Consider the following 22,031-nt stretch of genomic DNA (forward strand, 5'->3'; position numbering starts at 1 on the left):
TGTCTGGAAAGGCACCATCAATGCAGAAAAATATATTCAGGTTCTAGAACAACACATGCTCCCATCCAGACGTCATCTCTTTCAGGGAAGACCCTGCATTTTTCAACAAGATAATGCCAGACCACATTCTGCATCAATCACAACATCATGGCTGCGTAGGAGAAGGATCCGGGTACTGAAATGGCCAGTCTGCAGTCCAGATCTTTCACCTATAGAGAACATTTGGCGCATCATAAAGAGGAAGGTGCAACAAAGAAGGCCCAAGACGATTGAACAGTTAGAGGCCTGTATTAGACAAGAATGGGAGAGCATTCCTATTTCTAAACTTGAGAAACTGGTCTCCTCGGTCCCCAGACGTCTGTTGAGTGTTGTAAGAAGAAGGGGAGATGCCACACAGTGGTGAAAATGGCCTTGTCCCAACTTTTTTGGGATTTGTTGACACCATGAAATTCTGATTCAACATATTTTTCCCTTAAAATGGTACATTTTCTCAGTTTAAACTTTAGTTTCGTGATTTATGTTCTATTCTGAATAAAATATTAGAAGTTGGAACCTCCACATCATTGCATTCAGTTTTTATTCACAATTTGTATAGTGTCCCAACTTTTTTGGAATCCGGTTTGTAAATGGCCTATGGTTTGCTTTGCCTACATAGTCTGATATTCAGGTTGGTGTGTCTATTTGACATGACTTTAAATATACTACTCAATAGGACTGTGTTTACTTGTTTTTACCGTGTTTTGCTTTTTGAGTATGTGTGTATTATGGGAGAAATTTATATGTACATGTACAAACCGGATTCCAAAAAAGTTGGGACACTATACAAATCGTGAATCAAAACTGAATGCACTTATGTGGAGGTGCCAACTTCTAATATTTTATTCAGAATAGAACATAAATCACAGAACAAAAGTTTAAACTGAGAAAAATGTACCATTTTAAGGGAAAAATATGTTGAATCAGAATTTCATGGTGTCAACCAATCCCCAAAAAGTTGGGACAAGGCCATTTTCACCTCTGTGTGGCATCTCCCCTTCTTCTTACAACACTCAACAGACGTCTGGGGACCGAGGAGACCAGTTTCTCAAGTTTAGAAATAGGAATGCTCTCCCATTCTTGTCTAATACAGGCCTCTAACTGTTCAATCGTCTTGGGCCTTCTTTGTTGTACCTTCCTCTTTATGATGCGCCAAATGTTCTCTATAGATGAAAGATCTGGACTGCAGACTGGCCATTTCAGTACCCGGATCCTTCTCCTACGCAGCCATGATGTTGTGATTGATGCAGAATGTGGTCTGGCATTATCTTGTTGAAAAATGCAGGGTCTTCCCTGAAAGAGATGACGTCTGGATGGGAGCATATTTTGTTCTAGAACCTGAATATATTTTTCTGCATTGATGGTGCCTTTCCAGACATGCAAGCTGCCCATGCCACACGCACTCATGCAACCCCATACCATCAGAGATGCAGGCTTCTGAACTGAGCGTTGATAACAACTTGGGTTGTCCTTGTCTTCTTTGGTCCAGATGACATGGCGTCCCAGATTTCCAAAAAGAACTTCGAATCGTGACTCGTCTGACCACAGAACAGTCTTCCATTTTGCCACACTCCATTTTAAATGATCCCTGGCCCAATGAAAACGCCTGAGCTTGTGGATCTTAGAAATGGCTTCTTCTTTGCACTGTAGAGTTTCAGCTGGCAACGGTGGATGGCACGGTGGATTGTGTTCACTGACAATGGTTTCTGGAAGTATTCCTGAGCCCATTCTGTGATTTCCTTTACAGTAGCATTCCTGTTTGTGGTGCAGTGTCGTTTGAGGGCCCGGAGATCATGGGCATCCAGTATGGTTTTACGGCCTTGACTCTTACGCACAGAGATTGTTCCAGATTCTCTGAATCTTTGGATGATGTTATGCACAGTTGATGATGATAGATGCAAAGTCTTTGCAATTTTTCGCTGCTCCACTATCTTTCTGTGCAACATTGTGGGAATTGGTGATCCTCTACCCATCTTGGCTTCTGAGAGACACTGCCACTCTGATTAGCTCTTTTTATACCCAATCATGTTGCCAATTGACCTAATTAGTGTTAATTGGTCTTCCAGCTCTTCGTTATGCTCAAATTTACTTTTTTCCAGCCTCTTATTGCTAGTTGTCCCAACTTTTTTGGGATATGTGGACACTGTGAAAATTTGAATCAACGTTTTCCTTTAAAATGATACATTTACTCGGATTAAACGTTTGATCTGTCATCTACGTTCTATTACAAATAAAATATTGACATTTGCCATCTCCACATCATTGCATTCAGTTTTTATTCACAATTTGTTTAGTGTCCCAACTTTTTTGGAATCCGGTTTGTAGTACAAGGGCATTGTAAACCTGTACTAATAATTCCCTTTAATGTCATAATTGCAGTTTTCTATGTGAATGTTTATACTATATAGTATATATCTTGGGCAATATGTTACAACAAAGTTAAACCAAAGAACATTACAAAAATTATAATGAAACTGACAAGATTTCAGGTAACCTCTCCAGTAAACTGTGCACCCGGATATAGCATCCGAAGCTCGCTTAGCTCAACACTAGTAGTTACACATGTCTTCCTTTACAGATATGTTTAAACTGTTTTCATTTAATGCTCATGCATGCACATAGCATTTGTTCATACATGTGAATTGTATATATAACAATAAAATAAGTATTCAATAACGGTACAGCCATATTCAATAAATTCCGTGTAGCGCGGGGTATATCCTCGATTTCTGTCTTCATAAGGCAGTGACTGTGTCATAGATGAACATGAACTTATAAGTTGTCAAGATAGAGGTGAGTATATAAGCAGTTGAGGAGAAGAGAAAGGAGAGACGGAAGAGAAGATAGAGCTAGCAATAAAGGAAAAGAGGGTAAGGAAAGGGGAATGGGCAAGAGGGGAGGGAGAGAAGGACAAGGGGGGTGAATGTCAGTGGGATCAACCCTTCAAGCTGCGAGCACAGATAAGAGATCTGGGGATTCTTGAAAGTCAATCCATTGTAACCATACCTTGTGATATTTGATCGATTGGTTAGAAACCTCTGCTGATATCTCCTCTATTCTAGCGATATGCAACATTTCCTGATACCATTCTCTGATATTAGGCACGTGTGGTGCGCCAATGACTGGGTATCATGGATCTAGCTGCAGAAATACAGAATGTTAGAACGCTTTTTTTCTCAGATGCAATGGAGTCTGGCAGGATGGAGAGGAGCGCTATCTGAGGGGTGTTCTCAACTGATTTCTTTGTTATCTTTTTGTATATTTTGAAGACATTATCCCAAAACGGTTAGACCATGCTACATTTCCACCAGAAATTTTCTATTCCGCATCGCCAACAAGATTCTGGAACAGCGGGGAAAATTCGGTAGAGTCTAGCTGGGTACCTGTACGATCGTGCCATAATATTATAGTTCTTCTCCTGAGCTGAGCAGGCCATTGACAATTTGTGAGAGAATATAAATGCCTTTTGTTGGTCCTCTCTTGGTATAGAGGTTCCTAGTTCCTGTTCCCAGCCCAGGATAAACTCGGTGTGCCCTTATAAGAGTCCTCTAATAAATTCTGATATAGCGAGGAGATCAGGTGAGTCGGCGGAGATAACAGTGAAAATAGTTTTTCTGTTACGGACAAGGCTGTCCCAAAAGAACAACTCTCTCCTTTTGAGGAAATGTATGATTTAATTTGTTCGCATTCCAACCAGGATAAACGGGTGTTTGGATGTTTAGCGGACAGATCAGAATCAGACGGTAACGGAGCCCCAGATAACAGGTGATTAAAACGTGGATCTGCTGAAGCCTGGAACCCCAGAAAAGAGTCTCTGTTAATACCAGCTTGAAATGCAGGGTCATGGAGAATTGGTGTAAGGGGACTTTGTTTCCTAGAGCATATATCTTCCTTTACAGATATAACTATACTGTTTTATGCTTTTCTTTACACAGGTAAATAGTTATTGCATGCATTTTATGTATTTTCAATAACTTGATGAAACCTCATATAAGTAGTAGATACAAAGACATTCAGCCATGATCTGAACTTGGCCTTTTACATTATGACTAACTGTACGTAATGGCAAATCCCAGTGTGAAACTGCATACAAGGCTGATCTTATTACACATATTTCAGACACGCCAATGTGGCAGACAATGAATCCCTCCTGCATATGATTTCACATTCTAGGGCTGGAAACATGTAGGTCCCAAAAGGGTGGGTGAAGTGTAATGTGAAGATACTCCCATATCAAGTATGAAAAAGTCTGATTTTATGTTCTTACAGTTTGGAAAGCTGTGTGTGCTGCAATATGCCCTGTATTTAATAAGAAAGCTATTCCATGGATTCTTGACTTTCTTAAAAATGTGTTGAATTATAACTTATGATACAAAAAATGCCAATAGTTTTGGATATTTTGACTTGAAACATTTTGATCACATAGATTTTTCTCACATATGTTGGCACTTTTTTTTCTTGTTTTTCAGTTCACTTCTATACTGTCCTTTCTATAACCCTGGCACACCCATATATATACCCTTCCTATGATTGGGAACTAATTGAAATATTCTCATTCTGTAACACAAAAAATATGCTTTTTAAACTGTATGTTAGGCACTTGTGTCTATACCCACATGTTGTTGGGGCATTCCTGGCTGATCTGGGGAGTTTCTTGACATCATCAGGCTTGAACAAAACTGGTACATGTAAGTCCTTCATGTTTCTATGCTATGTTGCTATGTATCAGTTACATTGTATTCCTCAATCAAATATCATACATTCTAGTGCACCATCTACTTTCAGTAGAAAAGCTAAATTTATTGTACGGTTCTAACAGAACCAAGGCAATGGATTATATATACTTTATTATAAGGTAGGACAGTACTTCTGGGTCCCAGGGCTAGTTGACCGGGTATCCCACAAATCATCTGTATGAGGAAACTGCTGCTGGCAAAGCAGCACCAGAGCAAGAAGAGAGAAGGTAGACAGCACGTGCACACTGTGCTCCGTCGCCTAATACAGCTGATCGACGGGGGTGCTGGAAAAGTGGTGAATGAATTGCCGGTATTAAATGACAATGCCCAAAAACCACTGTATGGCTCTCAAACCCATAGGACGGGGCCAGTGCAGTACCACTTTCAACTTCTCAGGGCCCATCCTAATACCCTAGTCAGAGATTACATAATAGAGAGGTTTTCTCAAACAGGCATGTTTCAAATTTAGCATATAGTCTGTTCTCTTGTAAACACTGAAGAACAATGCGGACATGTTTCCAGGGCAGAGCAGTACTCATAATGGCTGTCACGGGTATTAAAATCAGTCTTCCATTCATATCCTTCTCATATGCACATCAAATTGTATGTCCCCTGGAGATCCAACTTTTGGTATACCCAAGATCCACATAATCTATCAAATAGTTCAGGGCTTAGAGACAGGGTATTCTTGTTCTTTACAGTGATCTTATTCAGACCATTGTAATCTGCACATGGCCAAAGAGATCCATCCTTCATCTTAACTAAGAAGAAGACTGTCCCGTCTGGGGAGGAGGTCTTCCAAATTAATTCTCTTTCAAGATCTTTGATGTAGTTGGACATGGCCTGGCTTTCTGGTAAGAATAGCGGGTAGACCTGGCCACGAGGTGTAATGGTTCCAGTCATCAGGTCTATGAGACAATAATAGGGTCAATGAAGTGGCATAGTCTCGGCCTCCTTATTGTTAAAGATATCAGCCTACCTGGTTTAAGATGGATGTAGTGCTTGGATTATCTGTAGAACCTGTGGGCCAGTGCAGTATCTGCCCATTGTTCCAAGTGATCATAAGAGCATGGAGGCAGAGCCACAGCAACCCCAGCAAGCGAAGGCTAATGGACACAGGCAATAGATAGAAGGACATTTTTACAGAATGTATGACTCCCACTTGAAGGTCCATGGGCACAGTGGCATTTTGGATGGATTCCTGGAGCAGAACCCCGTTAACTGATGTCACCACCAAGGAATTCTCCAGGTGCATTGTGGGAATGCAGTGCCAGATCACCAAGGCCTAGTGCTGGAAGTTACATGCTGAACTGGAATCCAGAGAACCCTGTTTACGGAACCGAATATTACCGCATGAGAGGATCATGGGAAAGGTTAGTTTTAGAGAGTGTGTATTCTCGCCCAAAGTCATCTGTTCAACCCACCCTAGGCGTTGGAGTTTTCTGTCTTGTGGGGTCAAGTTCTGATGTAATGCCCATTGACTCTACAGTACATACACAGGTTAATACTGCATCTGTGCTTGTGCTCCTCTTCTGTCGGTCTGGCTCTGTCTACCTGCATGGGTTCCTGGGCAGGAGTGAAGGGAGGAGCTAGGGGCCTCTGAAAGGATGGTGCCAGTCTGGGAGCTCTCTTCTCACATGCAGACTCCTTTAGATATTTCCTGAAGTGGAGCTCTATTTGAATAGCTAGGGTGATCAGGTTGTCCAATATATATGGTATGTCACGACCTTCCAGATCATTCTGAATGCGCCCAAACAACCCCTCTGAGAATGCAAATATCAAGACCTCATTATTCCATGACAGTTTAGAGGAAAGGGTACAAATTGTATTGTTTTGGACAATATTATCTGGTAAAATTCAGCTAAATGCTTCAGACTTATTGGACGGCGCTTTACAGTGCAGATGGACAATGACCTAAAGCATACTGCAAAAGCAACCATAGAGTTGGGAAAGAAGTGTAATGTTATGCAATGGCCAAGTCAATCACCTGACCTGAATCCGATTGAGCATGCACTTCACTTGCTGAAGACAAAACTGAAGGGAAAATGCCCCAAGAACAAGTAGGAACTGAAGACAGTTGCAGTAGAGGCCTGGCAGAGCATCACCAGGGATGAAACCCAGCGTCTGGTGATGTCTATGCGTTCCAGACTTCAGGCTGTAATTGACTGCAAAGGATTTGTAGCCAAGTATTAAAAAGTGAAAGTTTGATTTATGATTATTATTCTGTCCCATTACTTTTAGTCCCTTAACAAGTGGGAGGCACATATGCAAACTGTTGTAATTCCTACATCGTTCACCTGATTTGGATGTAAATACCCTCAAATTAAATCTGACAGTCTGCAGTTAAAGCACATCTTGTTCGTTTCATTTCAAACCCATTGTGGTGGTGTATAGAGCCAAAGATGTTAGAATTGTGTTGATGTCCCAATATTTATGGACATGACTGTATATCTGTACATGGCATGAATTTTTCAAATATGCTTATACTGTATATTACATCATCTTTGAGGTCCATCGCCACTAGAGTGACCTAATGTCACTTTCAAGTATAACAGGTAGAGTAGAGCCACCCTGAATATGAAAGAGAAAAAGCCTATTAAAACATACAAATGTCTTTCATTCCAATGTTAACTGTCAGTGATATTGTTTCGACTCTAGTAAGAAGTTCTAACTTCCTAAATTTATTACTGATGTAGTACCTACAGCAGTGGCTCTGAACCTTTCATACTCCAAGACCCACATTTGCACTGAGAATTGGTTGCAAGCCACCTTCAGTGCAACTATTGTGCACATGCCCTATTCTTTAATTTGGGGCTAATTCACACAATGGTGGTCAGCACTGGAAACATGGCTCATGTGTTTGCTCCATCTCCCGGACCACATCTCCTCTGACCCGAACTGACTGCATCATAGTGATTTATCATACAGTCAGTTCATATCTGATCGTGGATCAATTGCACATTACTCACATGATGTGGCGACACACAAGTTGTGTTTCCCAAGCTGACCATGTGTGAGTCATCTCTAATAGGACCTGAGCATGATACTTGCTGGGAACTCATCAAAAATCCCACCCATCGTGCAGTCGAGTCTTTCCATGCCCAAAGTCACACCTAGCTTTTGTTTGTGTTTGTGAAGCTCCGGGATGAAATGGAAACCGCCATCAGTGGCCATTTTCATAAACATAGTTGGAAAAAAGCCTTACTGAGGGTCCATTCCACCAGTTGTACATTTACATCTTCCTCTGACCCCACTCCCCGCCCCACACTTGTACTCTCCACATACTTGGAGAGTACTCCACATACTTGTTCTACACATCACTAAACTGACCAAGAGCTCTGGCACCTCAGTTATTTTAGTGATGTGGGAAGTTTCCTTAAAGGGTTTCTACCATCAGAATTTCTGTTATGTAGCTGTGCGATGTGCTAATGTCAGCAGTACATAACAGTGTTCTTTATACATTTGTGCCTGCGGCCATTCTCCTAAAAAACTAATGAACCTATAGGTGCTATGAGGGCGTTGATTCAGCACTTAGAGGCTCGGTCTACTAACCATTTATCCCACCCAGGTCCTCTGTTTAGCCCGCCCCGCTCCTCTTGATTGATGTCCAAGTTCGCTGGCTCGCTGAAGAAATCCCGCGCCTGCACCGTCCACTTCTGTATTCGGCGCAGTGAGTGAATGACGCGCTCCTGGTGCCGGCTTCCTCACTGTGACAAGTCAGGGGGGCTGCCTGGGTGAAAATGGAGGTATGTCCGGGTTCAGCTCTGAACCCAGACAACCCCTTTAAATACCGCAGTATAGTTCTTTACCAAATGCATTTCGAAACCTAAATGTTTTCTTCTTCAGTGGTCAAAATATATGATATAAAATGAGGGACAAGTTGCTCCTTATATTGAGCCAATGTTAATCACTTAAAACCCAGATTGGACTGTATCAAGCTGGTACGGTTGCTAAAAACTTGGACCGGACTACAAATTACCGTTTATCTCTTATACACATGTTGCAGTACATTCACCTTCTCACAGCACCATTTTAGAATTGGACATTTTTGGTTTCCTATAAACGAGCCGGTGGCTGGTTTACAGGACATGTCAATGCCAGGCTGTTTTCCAGCACATCGACATGACCTGCATCCTCCCACTAGCCCTATAACGTCTACAGATATCTGGCAAAATTTGGCACTTGCAGTGATCAGCTGTTACCTGCAGCCGCCAGCACCCGTGCAACGACATAAGCATAGCTCTGATCAAGGTATAGTTGCCATGCTGGGTTCTTGCAGTTCAGCTCCCTTCACTTTAATGGTTAGGTCATCAATATTGTTAGCGTAGAAAACCCCTTTAATCAAGCAATTAAAGACCACCAATTTCCATGTGAAATATTACGTGACTTGATAGTGAATCTTCCTAAAGCAAAGAAATCCCTGGACCAGCTTGCAAACATTTGCTGCATATCCTTACTGAATTTCGATTTCAAGATTTACAGTATTCTAAATGACTAGCTAGTAGAGTCATAGATATCCTTACCCATATCATTAAAATGACCAGGTGAGTTTTATTAAGGATAAAACAGGACTTGTATGTTTTTGAATTGAATAAAACTGGTGGAGGCCTTTCTATGTGCCTTCACTTAATACAGAGAAGGCATTCAAGAGGATCCATTAGGGGTACCTTGAGGCTACAAGGCATCAGTGAGCGTCACAGGCCATTCTGTTGATACTATTATGTCAACCCTTGGGCTACCATATCCATCTTTATTTTCACTTTATTTGCCATTTTTAATGGGACACGCAAGGGTTGCCCCCTCTCCCCATTAATTTTCGGCTTTCTCATTGGAACCCTTGGCTAAAAAGTAAAAAGGCAGTACTCCACCAAGGAATGCAATGAATGAGTGTTCTGTTTTAATCCAATGCCACATTTCGGCTGAAGTAGCCTTGTGTGCGTGTACGTGTTTTGCATTTTTCTACTCAGTAAAGTCTTACTGTCATACCTGAACACCAAGGGCTCTCCACCCTCCACCAGCCAGGACACATAACACAGGTTGTTTCCCAACTAAAACTACTGCTCCTAACATTCCCAGCGTGACCTCCTCTTCTCTGTGCCTGCCTTGGGACTGAAGGAGGTTTGGTGGAGATAGCCCAGTCACCATGAACACTGAGGCCAGATCCGGAATTGACACCCACATCCTTCCCGTGGGATGCTGCGCCCAATCTGATCTCCGGGAAGAATGCTATTACTGGATTCTTTACAATGTTGCCATAAAGCAAATTTGTTTTGAATATGATTAAATGGTTTCTCTGGGAATGGTTTATAATGGCTGCAAGTAACCTGACCTATAATGTGAGCATAGCTGCCCAGGTGGGTGATGGGGAAGAGCCTCACTACACACTATGCTCGAGCACAAGGATCAGCAACCTTCGGCACTCCAGCTGCATGCACACTTGGCTGTTCTTGTAAGTTCCATAAAATTGAAAGGAGGATTCTGGGAGTTGTAGTTTCAGAACAGCTGGAGTGCCGGAAGTTGCTGATCCCTGCTCTAGCACTTGCATGTATTACATATACTACATATGGCTCAGCCATGATGGCATATGGTAGGCAGGATCACATCTTTACCATATATTGTAGAGCAGTGGAGTGATCCCCTAGGTAGCTGTGTAAGTGGTGGCAACCATTCCTGCTCACATTCTAGGACAGATTGTTTGGTGCCATAATAAATCATTCCCAGGGAATCCTGGTGGTCAGTGCTGGTGGTTGCCTTTGGATCCCTCAAATTTGATGGGCATAGCCTTCACTACTGTATTTTAAGCAAATTTTGCTTCTGAAGCTTCATACCTCGCCAGCAAGCAGCGTCTGGAAAGTTGGTTCTACTTTGAGGATTAGGGCAGCTCATGGACTCATACAGCATGACTCAGAATGTCTGAGCTGAATTGATTTACAGGGGATGATGGTCAGCTGTAGAAAGAGTGTCAAATATGCAAAGATAAGCTTTTTCTTCCTTCAATACAACTATTTAAAAATCTATACTAAGTCCGAAGTGTTTGTAATACCTACTTTTTACGTCAAACCACACTTGACTATATGTCAGAAACCATCATGATATAGTTTACTTTGCCCTCAAGTTTGCCCTCAGTCAAGATGGTGGATTATGTGTTTCCTGGTTGCCATCTCACTTCCTGTTCCTGTCAGAAACCACCCTGATATACTTTGCCCTGAAGTTTGCCCTCAGTCAAGATGGTGGATTATGTGTTTCCTGGTTGCCATCTCACTTCCTGTTCCTGTTCCTTTTTAAACTGGCCAGACCTTCCTGTCTTTGCTAGAGTATTGTGTTTGGCTTTTAGTCTGCAATCCTCTTGCTGGAACTCACTCCTCCGTGTGTTCTGTGCCCTAGCGATTCTCCCTGCTACCTCCTGTTGCTGACCCGGACTGTTCTTGGACCTTCGTACCTGCTTGCTGCCTGCCCTGACCTTCTGCTCGTCTACCTTCCTGCCAGCTTGCCGCCTGCCCTGACTTCTGCTATCCTGACCTCGGTTCTCGTCTACAGACTCTGTCTCACCCGTGCGGAGCACAACAACGTGGGTTCTGCTACATCCGTGTTATATATACTCTGCTCCTAAGTCCTGGCCATCGGATTCCAGTTCTGTTGCACCAGTATCGTGACAGAATACTCTAGCCACCATGGATTCCGCCGGGACTGCGGCAGAGACCCGTATTAAGCAGTTGCAGACTGCGGTATCTAGTATGCACGCGGAGTTGCAAACCTTAAAGAAGAAATACGATGCCTTTGAGGGCCAGACCGGCCCCAGCATGCAGTTTTATGGACAAACGATCCACGAACTCCGTGATACAGTGCAAGCACTGGCTGCTCGCATAACACAGGTGGAGAATGCAGCTCCTGCACCATCTACTACATCAACTCCTAAATTACCTCCATTCCGATTTGGCGGAGACCGCGACAAATTCCGGGGGTTTATCAATCAGTGTCGCCTCTACTTTGACGCAAACTCCTCCCAGTTTTCTACTGATCGATCTAAAGTGCTATGCATCATTATGCTACTAACACACAAGGCTATCGCCTGGGCGAGTCCGTTGATCGAAACTGGGGATGCCCGACTAAACAATCTGGAGGATTTCCTTGGGGCCATGAGCCAGATGTTCGGTGACCCTAACCGAGGTACTACAGCAGAGGCAGCCTTACTAGCCTTGCGCCAGGGCAGACGTCCCGTCACGGAATATGCTATGGACTTTAAAAGATGGTCCGTTGACACTAACTGGAATGATGCAGCAAAATTATCTTTTTTCAAGAAAGGACTGTGTAGTTCCCTAAAGGACGAGCTGGCCCGTGCAGAAGCCCCCTTAGAGCTTGATGCCTTTATCAACCACTGCATCCGAGTTGATACACGACTAGCTGAACGACGGCAAGAAAGATGGGCCACACTGAACTATACTACGAAGCAGGCACTTTCTTCATCTGCCCAGACTTCAAAAGAAGTTCCAAAAAGAATCTACAAGGAACCAGAAAGTGAACCAATGCAAATAGACTCCATCTTAAAACGTGAAAATATTGATCGCAAGGAACATAGACTCCGAGAGAACTTATGTCTGTATTGTGGAAGAGCCGACCACTTCCTGATTAATTGTCCCAGACGTCCTCGAAAACTGGTGGCAGCCATTACAGACCCCGATCTCTCAGATGAAGACTCTGTGACATCTGAAGCAGAATCATTGGAAGAAACAACCATCCGCTCCATCTCTTCAGTGGCCCCTCGTATTAAGAAGGATAACAGAAACTCTCATTGTTTCCTCCCCATCAAATTTTCAATTAATTCCCAGTGGATATCCACCTCTGCGATGGTGGATTCCGGGGCTGGTGGCAATTTTATGGACTATTCCTTTGCAAGGAGACATGGGGTAAAGATTCATAAAAAACTCTCACCTATGATTATGGAAACGGTAGATGGTACCCCTTTAAATTCGGGCCCTGTAGATCAAGAAACAGAACCCCTCGACATCTGTATAACACCACAACATCACGAAGTTCTATCGTTTCTTTTGATCTCCTCTCCTCATTTTCCTGTTATCCTAGGCTTGCCCTGGTTACAGGCACAGAACCCTAACATCAACTGGGAGACCAAAGAGATAACGTTTCCAGAGAAAGATGCTATGCCTACAAAACAGTCAGAACAAGGGGGGGAAGCCACATCCCAGGACGATAAGGTGGTGGAACTACCCCTCATATATCAGGATTTTATGGACGTTGGTGATAAACAAAAGGCAGACAAACTTCCCCCACATCGACCCTATGACTGTCCCATAGAATTGCTCCCTGGTGCTTCCATCCCCTTCGGGAATATCTACCCCTTGGCAGGTCCGGAACTGAAGGCCCTCAAAGAATATATAGAAGAGAATCTGGCTAAAGGGTTTATCCGTCCCTCCTCCTCACCAGCAGGGGCTCCCATATTCTTTGTCAAAAAGAAGGATGGGTCTCTAAGACCATGCATTGACTACCGCGAACTTAATAAAATCACAATTAAGAATCGCTACCCCCTACCACTAATCCCAGAGTTATTGGAGAGAGTACGTCATGCCAAAATTTTCTCAAAGTTGGACCTACGAGGCGCCTATAACTTGGTCCGTATCCGATCGGGAGATGAATGGAAGACAGCATTTAGATCACGGTACGGACACTTCGAATACCTTGTCATGCCTTTTGGTCTTTGCAACGCTCCAGCCACCTTTCAACACCTGGCCAACGACATTTTCAGGGATCTCCTGGACCAATTTGTAGTCATCTATCTGGATGACATTCTGATCTTCTCTAACTCAACAGAAGAACATCAGCAACATGTAAGACTCGTTTTGGAACGTCTTCGGAAAAATAAATTATATATCAAACTTGAAAAGTGTGAGTTTCATCGAACTGAAATCCAATTTCTCGGCTACATAATTTCACCCCAAGGCTTACACATGGACCCCAACAAAATTAGAGCAATAGTGGACTGGCCTGTCCCCAGTAACTTAAAAGAGGTCCAACGCTTCATAGGCTTTGCCAATTTTTACAGACGCTTCATCAAAAAATTTTCAACAATAGTCACCCCAATTACACAACTAACCAGGAAAACGAAAAAGGAATTTGTTTGGTCACCTGAAGCACAAGAATCCTTTTGTTTATTAAAGACCAGGTTCACCACAGCCCCTGTATTGGTTCACCCCAACCCGGAATTGGCGTTCATCGTGGAAGTAGATGCTTCAGATTCTGCTATAGGAGCCATTTTATCACAGAGAACAGGAGACAAAGGATTGTTACACCCTTGCGCTTTCTTCTCCCAACGTCTATCTCCGGCTGAGAAGAATTACGACGTGGGAAACAAAGAACTACTGGCTATTATAGCAGCCTTTAAAGAATGGAGACATCACCTTCAAGGAGCCTCCCAGCCAATAATAGTTCTCACTGACCATCGCAACTTGGAGTTTGTTAGATCAGCAAAATGTCTATCTCCTCGCCAGGCCCGCTGGACTCTTTTTTTAAACCAATTCAACTTTGTGATTTCATACAGGCCGGGTTCTCGGAATGGCAAGGCAGATGCCTTATCCAGAATCTTTTCCAACGATGCTGTATCTACAACTCCACCTAAGACCATCATTCCAGAGTCTAGATTCATGGGGGTAATCCTTAATAAGGACCTACTTGAAGAAATCAAAGAAGCCTATGTCACTGACTCCCTCCTGGCGCAACCTCCCGATGATCTGCAATTAATATACAAAAACAAGGTATGGACTCATGGACAACAGATATATATACCCGAGGTTATAAGACTTAAGGTTCTAAGACTAGTCCATGACTCTAAGGTCGCAGGTCACAGGGGTGTGCAGAAGACTCAGGAATTCTTATCTCGTTTCTTTTGGTGGCCTAATTCTCGACAGGATGTGAAAAAATATGTCCTGTCATGTGATATCTGTGCTAGATGCAAGACTCCACGCTCCCTCCCAGTAGGTTTACTACAGCCTTTGCCGGTCCCCTCCCGTCCTTGGGGCTCCATTTCCATGGACTTTATTGTGGATCTACCTACATCCAAGGGACAGAATACAATCTTAGTAGTGGTAGACCGTCTCACTAAGGCTGCACACTTCATTGCATGTGATGGCCTACCATCTGCTAAAGAGACTGCAGACCTTATAATACAAAATGTGTTTCGTCTACATGGGGTGCCAGATGAAGTTGTCTCGGATCGTGGAGTACAGTTTACTTCAAAGTTTTGGCGCAGTTTTTGCACATCTTTAGAAATCAATATCAATCTATCAACCGCCTTTCACCCTCAGTCTAATGGACAGACCGAACGCACAAACCAGACTTTGGAACAATACCTTCGATGTTATATCTGTCACTTACAGGATGACTGGGTTGACCTTCTTCCAGTGGCTGAATTTTCTTACAATAATTCCCAAAATGCATCAACCAGACAGACCCCCTTCTTTGCAAATCTCGGGTACCATCCGAACATTCTCCCCAAATTTCCTGTTACTTCGCCTATACCAGCAGTGGCGGAAAGAATTTCCAAGCTTCAACAAAATTTGCTACTACTAAGAGAGACCTTAGAGAGTGCTCAGGAGAATTATAAGAGGGCCGCTGATAAATTCCGTAGACCAGCACCAATGTTTAGAGTGGGCGACAAGGTATGGCTTTCTACGAGGAATTTAAAACTTAAGGTCCCCTCACCGAAGCTGGGACAGAAGTTTATTGGACCCTATAAAATCATGGGCATAATCAGCCCAGTGGCCGTTCGACTTAAACTCCCACGATCCATGAGGATACATCCTGTCTTCCATGTGTCATTACTCAAGGCTGCAGTGCCCAATCCGTTTCCTGAACGTACACTTCCTCCTCCTGAAGCATTGGAGATAGATGGACAGGAGCAGTTTGTGGTAGAAGAGATTCTGGACTCTAGGATTTTCAGGAATCAGCTACAGTACCTTATCAAATGGCAGGGGTACGGATCTGAAGAAAATTCCTGGGAACCAATAAACAACATCAATGCTCCTCGAATGATTAGACAATTCCATCAAACACATCCTGGAAGACCAAGTCAGGTCCCGTCCAGAGGCCGCTGTTGAGGTGGGAGTAATGTCAGAAACCATCATGATATAGTTTACTTTGCCCTCAAGTTTGCCCTCAGTCAAGATGGTGGATTATGTGTTTCCTGGTTGCCATCTCACTTCCTGTTCCTGTCAGAAACCACCCTGATATACTTTGCCCTGAAGTTTGCCCTCAGTCAAGATGGTGGATTATGTGTTTCCTGGTTGCCATCTCACTTCCTGTTCCTGTTCCTTTTTAAACTGGCCAGACCTTCCTGTCTTTGCTAGAGTATTGTGTTTGGCTTTTAGTCTGCAATCCTCTTGCTGGAACTCACTCCTCCGTGTGTTCTGTGCCCTAGCGATTCTCCCTGCTACCTCCTGTTGCTGACCCGGACTGTTCTTGGACCTTCGTACCTGCTTGCTGCCTGCCCTGACCTTCTGCTCGTCTACCTTCCTGCCAGCTTGCCGCCTGCCCTGACTTCTGCTATCCTGACCTCGGTTCTCGTCTACAGACTCTGTCTCACCCGTGCGGAGCACAACAACGTGGGTTCTGCTACATCCGTGTTATATATACTCTGCTCCTAAGTCCTGGCCATCGGATTCCAGTTCTGTTGCACCAGTATCGTGACACTATATTGGGTATGTTTTTATCCTCTTTTTGTACAGTATGTACATGGTGTGAGTATATTATGCTTTGTTTGTAGGTCACACATGCTTTTAAAACACTTTTTTTTTTATTTTAAGGTATTATAGGCCATCACTAACTGATCGGCGGGGTTCCGGCGCTCCATGCCCCCACCGACCAGCTGTTCTGTGTATCCTGAGCATAGGTTCTCAACTATAAAAGGCTGGATAACCCCTTTAACAGCACAACCACATACAATGGGACAGATTTACTATAAATGAGTTCCTTTTTAGGCTAAAAAAACTGACATACATGCTTTTGCACTGCATTTATCAAGTGTTTTAGAAACTTTTCTAACCTTTTACACCTCGTCTGACATGGGAGCGTTTAGCAGAATGGGGGCACGCCTTGATTGGGAAAGGGAGTGTCACTTAAATGTAGCAAGACAGCGTCATAATGAAACAATTGGTTTTACATTGTTACTGCAGAATAATCTGTTCTTCCATATTACATGTTTTTTTAGCCTTTACAGTAAACATAGAAAAATGTTGCAGCAACCTGTATTGTGTTAGTAGAATGTGAAAACAAGAGCTAGGAAAAGCTCCAAGAACAGAACAGTAAATTAGCTTAGCACTGAGGCATTCGAAAAACAAAAGATCTCTCTCCAAGCAAGTAACGTATCTGACAGATGAGGTGGAACACACTACACGAGTCCATATAGTGTAAAAACTGGTGTCTAGGATCCTTGTGCTGCATTTTTCATCAATAACCATGGTGAAAGCCGTTAAATTAATAAAAAGGGCAAAAACATTGAATTAGGCATATGACGTGATAGGGGATAACAGATTGGTGGAGTTCTACAGGTCCTTCTAAAAAAATTAGCATATTGTGATAAAGTTCATTATTTTCTGTAATGTACTGATAAACATTAGACTTTCATATATTTTAGATTCATTGCACACAACTGAAGTAGTTCAAGCCTTTTATTGTTTTAATATTGATGATTTTGGCATACAGCTCATGAAAACCCAAAATTCCTATCTCAAAAAATTAGCATATCATGAAAAGGTTCTCTAAACGAGCTATTAACCTAATCATCTGAATCAACTAATTAACTCTAAACACCTGCAAAAGATTCCTGAGGCTTTTAAAAACTCCCAGCCTGGTTCATTACTCAAAACCCCAATCATGGGTAAGACTGCCGACCTGACTGCTGTCCAGAAGGCCATCATTGACACCCTCAAGCAAGAGGGTAAGACACAGAAATAAATTTCTGAACGAATAGGCTGTTCTCAGAGTGCTGTATCAAGGCACCTCAGTGGGAAGTCTGTGGGAAGGAAAAAGTGTGGCAGAAAACGCTGCACAACGAGAAGAGGTGACCGGGCCCTGAGGAAGATTGTGGAGAAGGACCGATTCCAGACCTTGGGGGACCTGCGGAAGCAGTGGACTGAGTCTGGAGTAGAAACATCCAGAGCCACCGTGTACAGGCGTGTGCAGGAAATGGGCTACAGGTGCCGCATTCCCCAGGTCAAGCCACTTTTGAACCAGAAACAGCGGCAGAAGCGCCTGACCTGGGCTACAGAGAAGCAGCACTGGACTGTTGCTCAGTAGTCCAAAATACTTTTTTCGGATGAAAGCAAATTTTGCATGTCATTCGGAAATCAAGGTGCCAGAGTCTGGAGGAAGACTGGGGAGAGGGAAATGCCAAAATGCCTGAAGTCCAGTGTCAAGTACCCACAGTCAGTGATGGTCTGGGGTGCCATGTTAGCTGCTGGTGTTGGTCCACTGTTTTTTATCAAGGGCAGGGTCAATACAGCTAGCTATCAGGAGATTTTGGAGCACTTCATGCTTCCATCTGCTGAAAAGCTTTATGGAGATGAAGATTTCATTTTTCAGCACGACCTGGCACCTGCTCACAGTGCCAAAACCACTGGTAAATGGTTTACTGACCATGGTATTACTGTGCTCAATTGGCCTGCCAACTCTCCTGACCTGAACCCCATAGAGAATCTGTGGGATATTGGGAAGAGAAAGTTGAGAGACGCAAGACCCAACACTCTGGATGAGCTTAAGGCCGCTATCGAAGCATCCTGGGCCTCCATAACACCTCAGCAGTGCCACAGGCTGATTGCCTCCATGCCACGCCGCATTGAAGCAGTCATTTCTGCAAAAGGATTCCCGACCAAGTATTGAGTGCATAACTGAACATAATTATTTGAAGGTTGACTTTTTTTGTAATAAAAACACTTTTCTTTTATTGGTCGGATGAAATATGCTAATTTTTTTAGATAGGAAATTTGGGTTTTCATGAGCTGTATGCCAAAATCATCAATATTAAAACAATAAAAGGCTTGAACTACTTCAGTTGGTGTGTAATGAATCTAAAATATATGAAAGTCTAATGTTTATCAGTACATTACAGAAAATAATGAACTTTATCACAATATGCTAATTTTATGAGAAGGACCTGTATGCAGTTTAAAATACAAATCACATATAACAGGTCATTAAATGAGTAGTAACTTTGCAGGCCAGTTGCCAAAGTTTGGACAGTACGGGAGAAATGTCTCTGCAGCCTGTAGGCATAGTGTATCATCTAAACCAACACATGGCATGCACCAGTGGTTATGAATTAATGACTTCCTGTGGGTGAAATGATGACATAATCTCATAGATAGTATCAGGAGAAACAATTGTAAAATATCTGCCACATTGTGAAAAAAAAGTGACAAAATAAATAGAAAGAAATAGCAAATTCTACTTATTAGGTTTTAACTTTTTTCAGAAATTTGATGATGTAAGATTGAACTCTGGTGGTGCCCTGGCCAGGGTGGTCAGCTACAGATCTAGGGGCAGCAAACCTGCAGAAAGGAGAATTACAGCACATGAGCTGGATTTTGGAGCTGCTACTGTAGTGAAGTCAGAAGTCAAGTGGGATGTCAATCAGTGAGGAGTAGTCGTGCATACAGGTACCATAAAGATTATCAGAATTAGAATTAGCTACTTTCACACTAGCGTTTTTACTGGATCCGGCAGGGTTCAGCAAAAACGCTTCCGTTACTGATAATACAACCATCTGCATCCGTTATGAACGGATCCGGTTGTGTCATTTTTAACATAGCCAAGACGGATCTGTCATGAACTCCATTGAAAGTCAATGGGGGACGGATCAGTTTTCTATTGTGCCAGAGATAAATGGATCCGTCCCATTGACTTGCATTGTGGGTCATGACAGATCCGTCTTGCTCCGCATTCCCAGGATGGAAAGCTAATGTTGCGGTTTGCTCTCCAGTCTGGGAACGCAACTAAACGGAACGGAATTCATTTTGGAGCATTCCGCTCTGTTCAGTTTTATCCCCATTCACAATGAATTGGGAAAAAACTGAAGTGTTTTTTTACCGGTATTGAGCCCCTATGACGGATCTCAATATCGGAAAACTAAAACGCTAGTGTGAAAGTAGCCTTATTTCGTTTAGAAAAGACGACTGAGGGGAGATCTAATAACTATCAGGGGTCAGTACAGAGATCTCTCCCATCATCTATTTATCCCCAGGACTGTGACGAGGGGACATCCTCTGCGTCTGGAGGAAAGAAGGTTTGTACACAAACATAGAAGAGGATTCTTTACGGTAAGAGCAGTGAGACTATGGGACTCTCTGCCTGAGGAGGTGGTGATGGTGAGTACAATAAAGGAATTCAAGAGGGGCCTGGATGTATTTCTGGAGTGTAATAATATTACAGCCTATAGTTATTAGATTTCTGGAGAAGGGTCGTGGATCCAGGGAGTCATTTCTGATTGCCTTATTTGGAGTTGGAAAAGAACCTTTTATCTCTAAAATGGGGACAATTGAATTCTACTTCATGGGGAAAAAAAAATAATTGTGAAGTGAAATTAAAAAAAAAGCCATAACTCCAACAAGGTTTTTTGGATTTTGATATCACGGCGTTTATTGTGCGCTAAAAATTACATAACCAAGTTTGTTAAAAAAAAATAAAACCCTATGAAAACAGCAAGATTTTCTTTGCATCTCAATTTTCTGACTGCCATAACTTTTTAAAATTTTCGTCTACGGGGGGGATAAGGTGACCAACAAAATGGCCAATTAAGTGAATTTATTTCTTTTTTCCGTTACGGTGTCCGTTATGCGCAGTTCCACTGATGAGGCCAGGTTTGTTGTAACAAATACCAGTTCTTTACTGAGAATAGTGACAAAATGCAGATATATGTACTTCTTGAAGTAAGCACAATACTTAAACATTGTTCCAACAGTTTCTCACAGTTCCTGAGGATGCGAAAATGGAGCTGATGCTCCCTAAGTCCCATTTCCAATATTTCTGTGCTTTCTCTCTTATTCCAGCCAAGGGGTGCAATTCTCTCTCTTTCTCTCAAAATATGTGGCACTACAGTGCCCAGCTGTGAGGTGTAGTCCTTTAGAAGACTATCAGTCTATCTCTTGGGTATGCCTGGAATATACTATGGAGCCCAAAGCCTTAAACATGCATATCTCCAAAACTTTCTATCCAGCAACTCTCTTGTAATGGCTGCTAAACCAGAATAAATTCTCTTCTCTTCCTCAGAGGCCAGTGCTAGGCACTGTCTCCTCCTGTGCCTCGGGCCGCAAAACACGGGCGCCGTTCCGTGGGCATTCCCATTCACTTGAATGGGTCCGCAAATCCGGAGATGCGGAATGGAACTACGGAACAGAACCCTACGGAAGCACTACGGAGTGCTTCCATGGGGTTTCGTCCCGTACTTCCGTTCCGCAAAAAGATAGGACATGTTCTATCTTTTTTTGCGCAATGGCCGGATCGCGGACTGTGCTCGTTCATTGCGGCCCGCATTTTGCGGGCCGCAGCATGACCACGGGCCGCACACGCCAGTGTGAAAGAGGCCTTATGCTGCTTCTGTGTCTGGCACTCTCACTGCTCTGTCTCCAACTAACTACACACTGCAGCAGCCCCACCTAGCAACTATCACTAAAGGCGGGTTTGCATTACCGTTAGAAATCCCATTATAATATTCCAGTATAACAGAATATAACAGACTTTTGGAACAGAATGCAAAATGAAACCCTTTAAGAGGCATTCTGTTTTGCTCCGTCCTAATACATGTCTATGGGCACAAATAACAATTCCGTTTTGTTCCGGGTTTCTTCTCTTATTCTGACAGATCAGAAGAAAGGAAAATGAAATGGAGATGTGAACTTACCCTTAGGGCTCATGCACACGACCGTGTTTTTTGTCCAAATCCGATCCGCATTTTGTGCGGGTCAGCTGCAGACTCATTCACTTCAATGGGGGAAAAATAGAACATGTCCTATTCTTGTTTGTCTTATGTTCTGTTCTGCAAAATGTGGAACACAAACGGCTGGTATCCGTGTTTTGTGGGTCCACAATTTGTGTACTGCAAAAACGGCAATGGTTGTGTACATGAGCCCTTAGATTGCTTCTTCCTTAGGGCTTGTTCGACCGTGCCGTTTTTTGCGGTCCACAAATTGTGGATCTGCAAAAACAGATGCTGCCCATGTGCCTTCCGCAATTTTGTGGAACGGAACAATAGGTCAGTTA

This window comes from Bufo gargarizans, chromosome 2, assembly GCF_014858855.1.
Source record: "Bufo gargarizans isolate SCDJY-AF-19 chromosome 2, ASM1485885v1, whole genome shotgun sequence".
Classification (NCBI taxonomy): domain Eukaryota; kingdom Metazoa; phylum Chordata; class Amphibia; order Anura; family Bufonidae; genus Bufo; species Bufo gargarizans.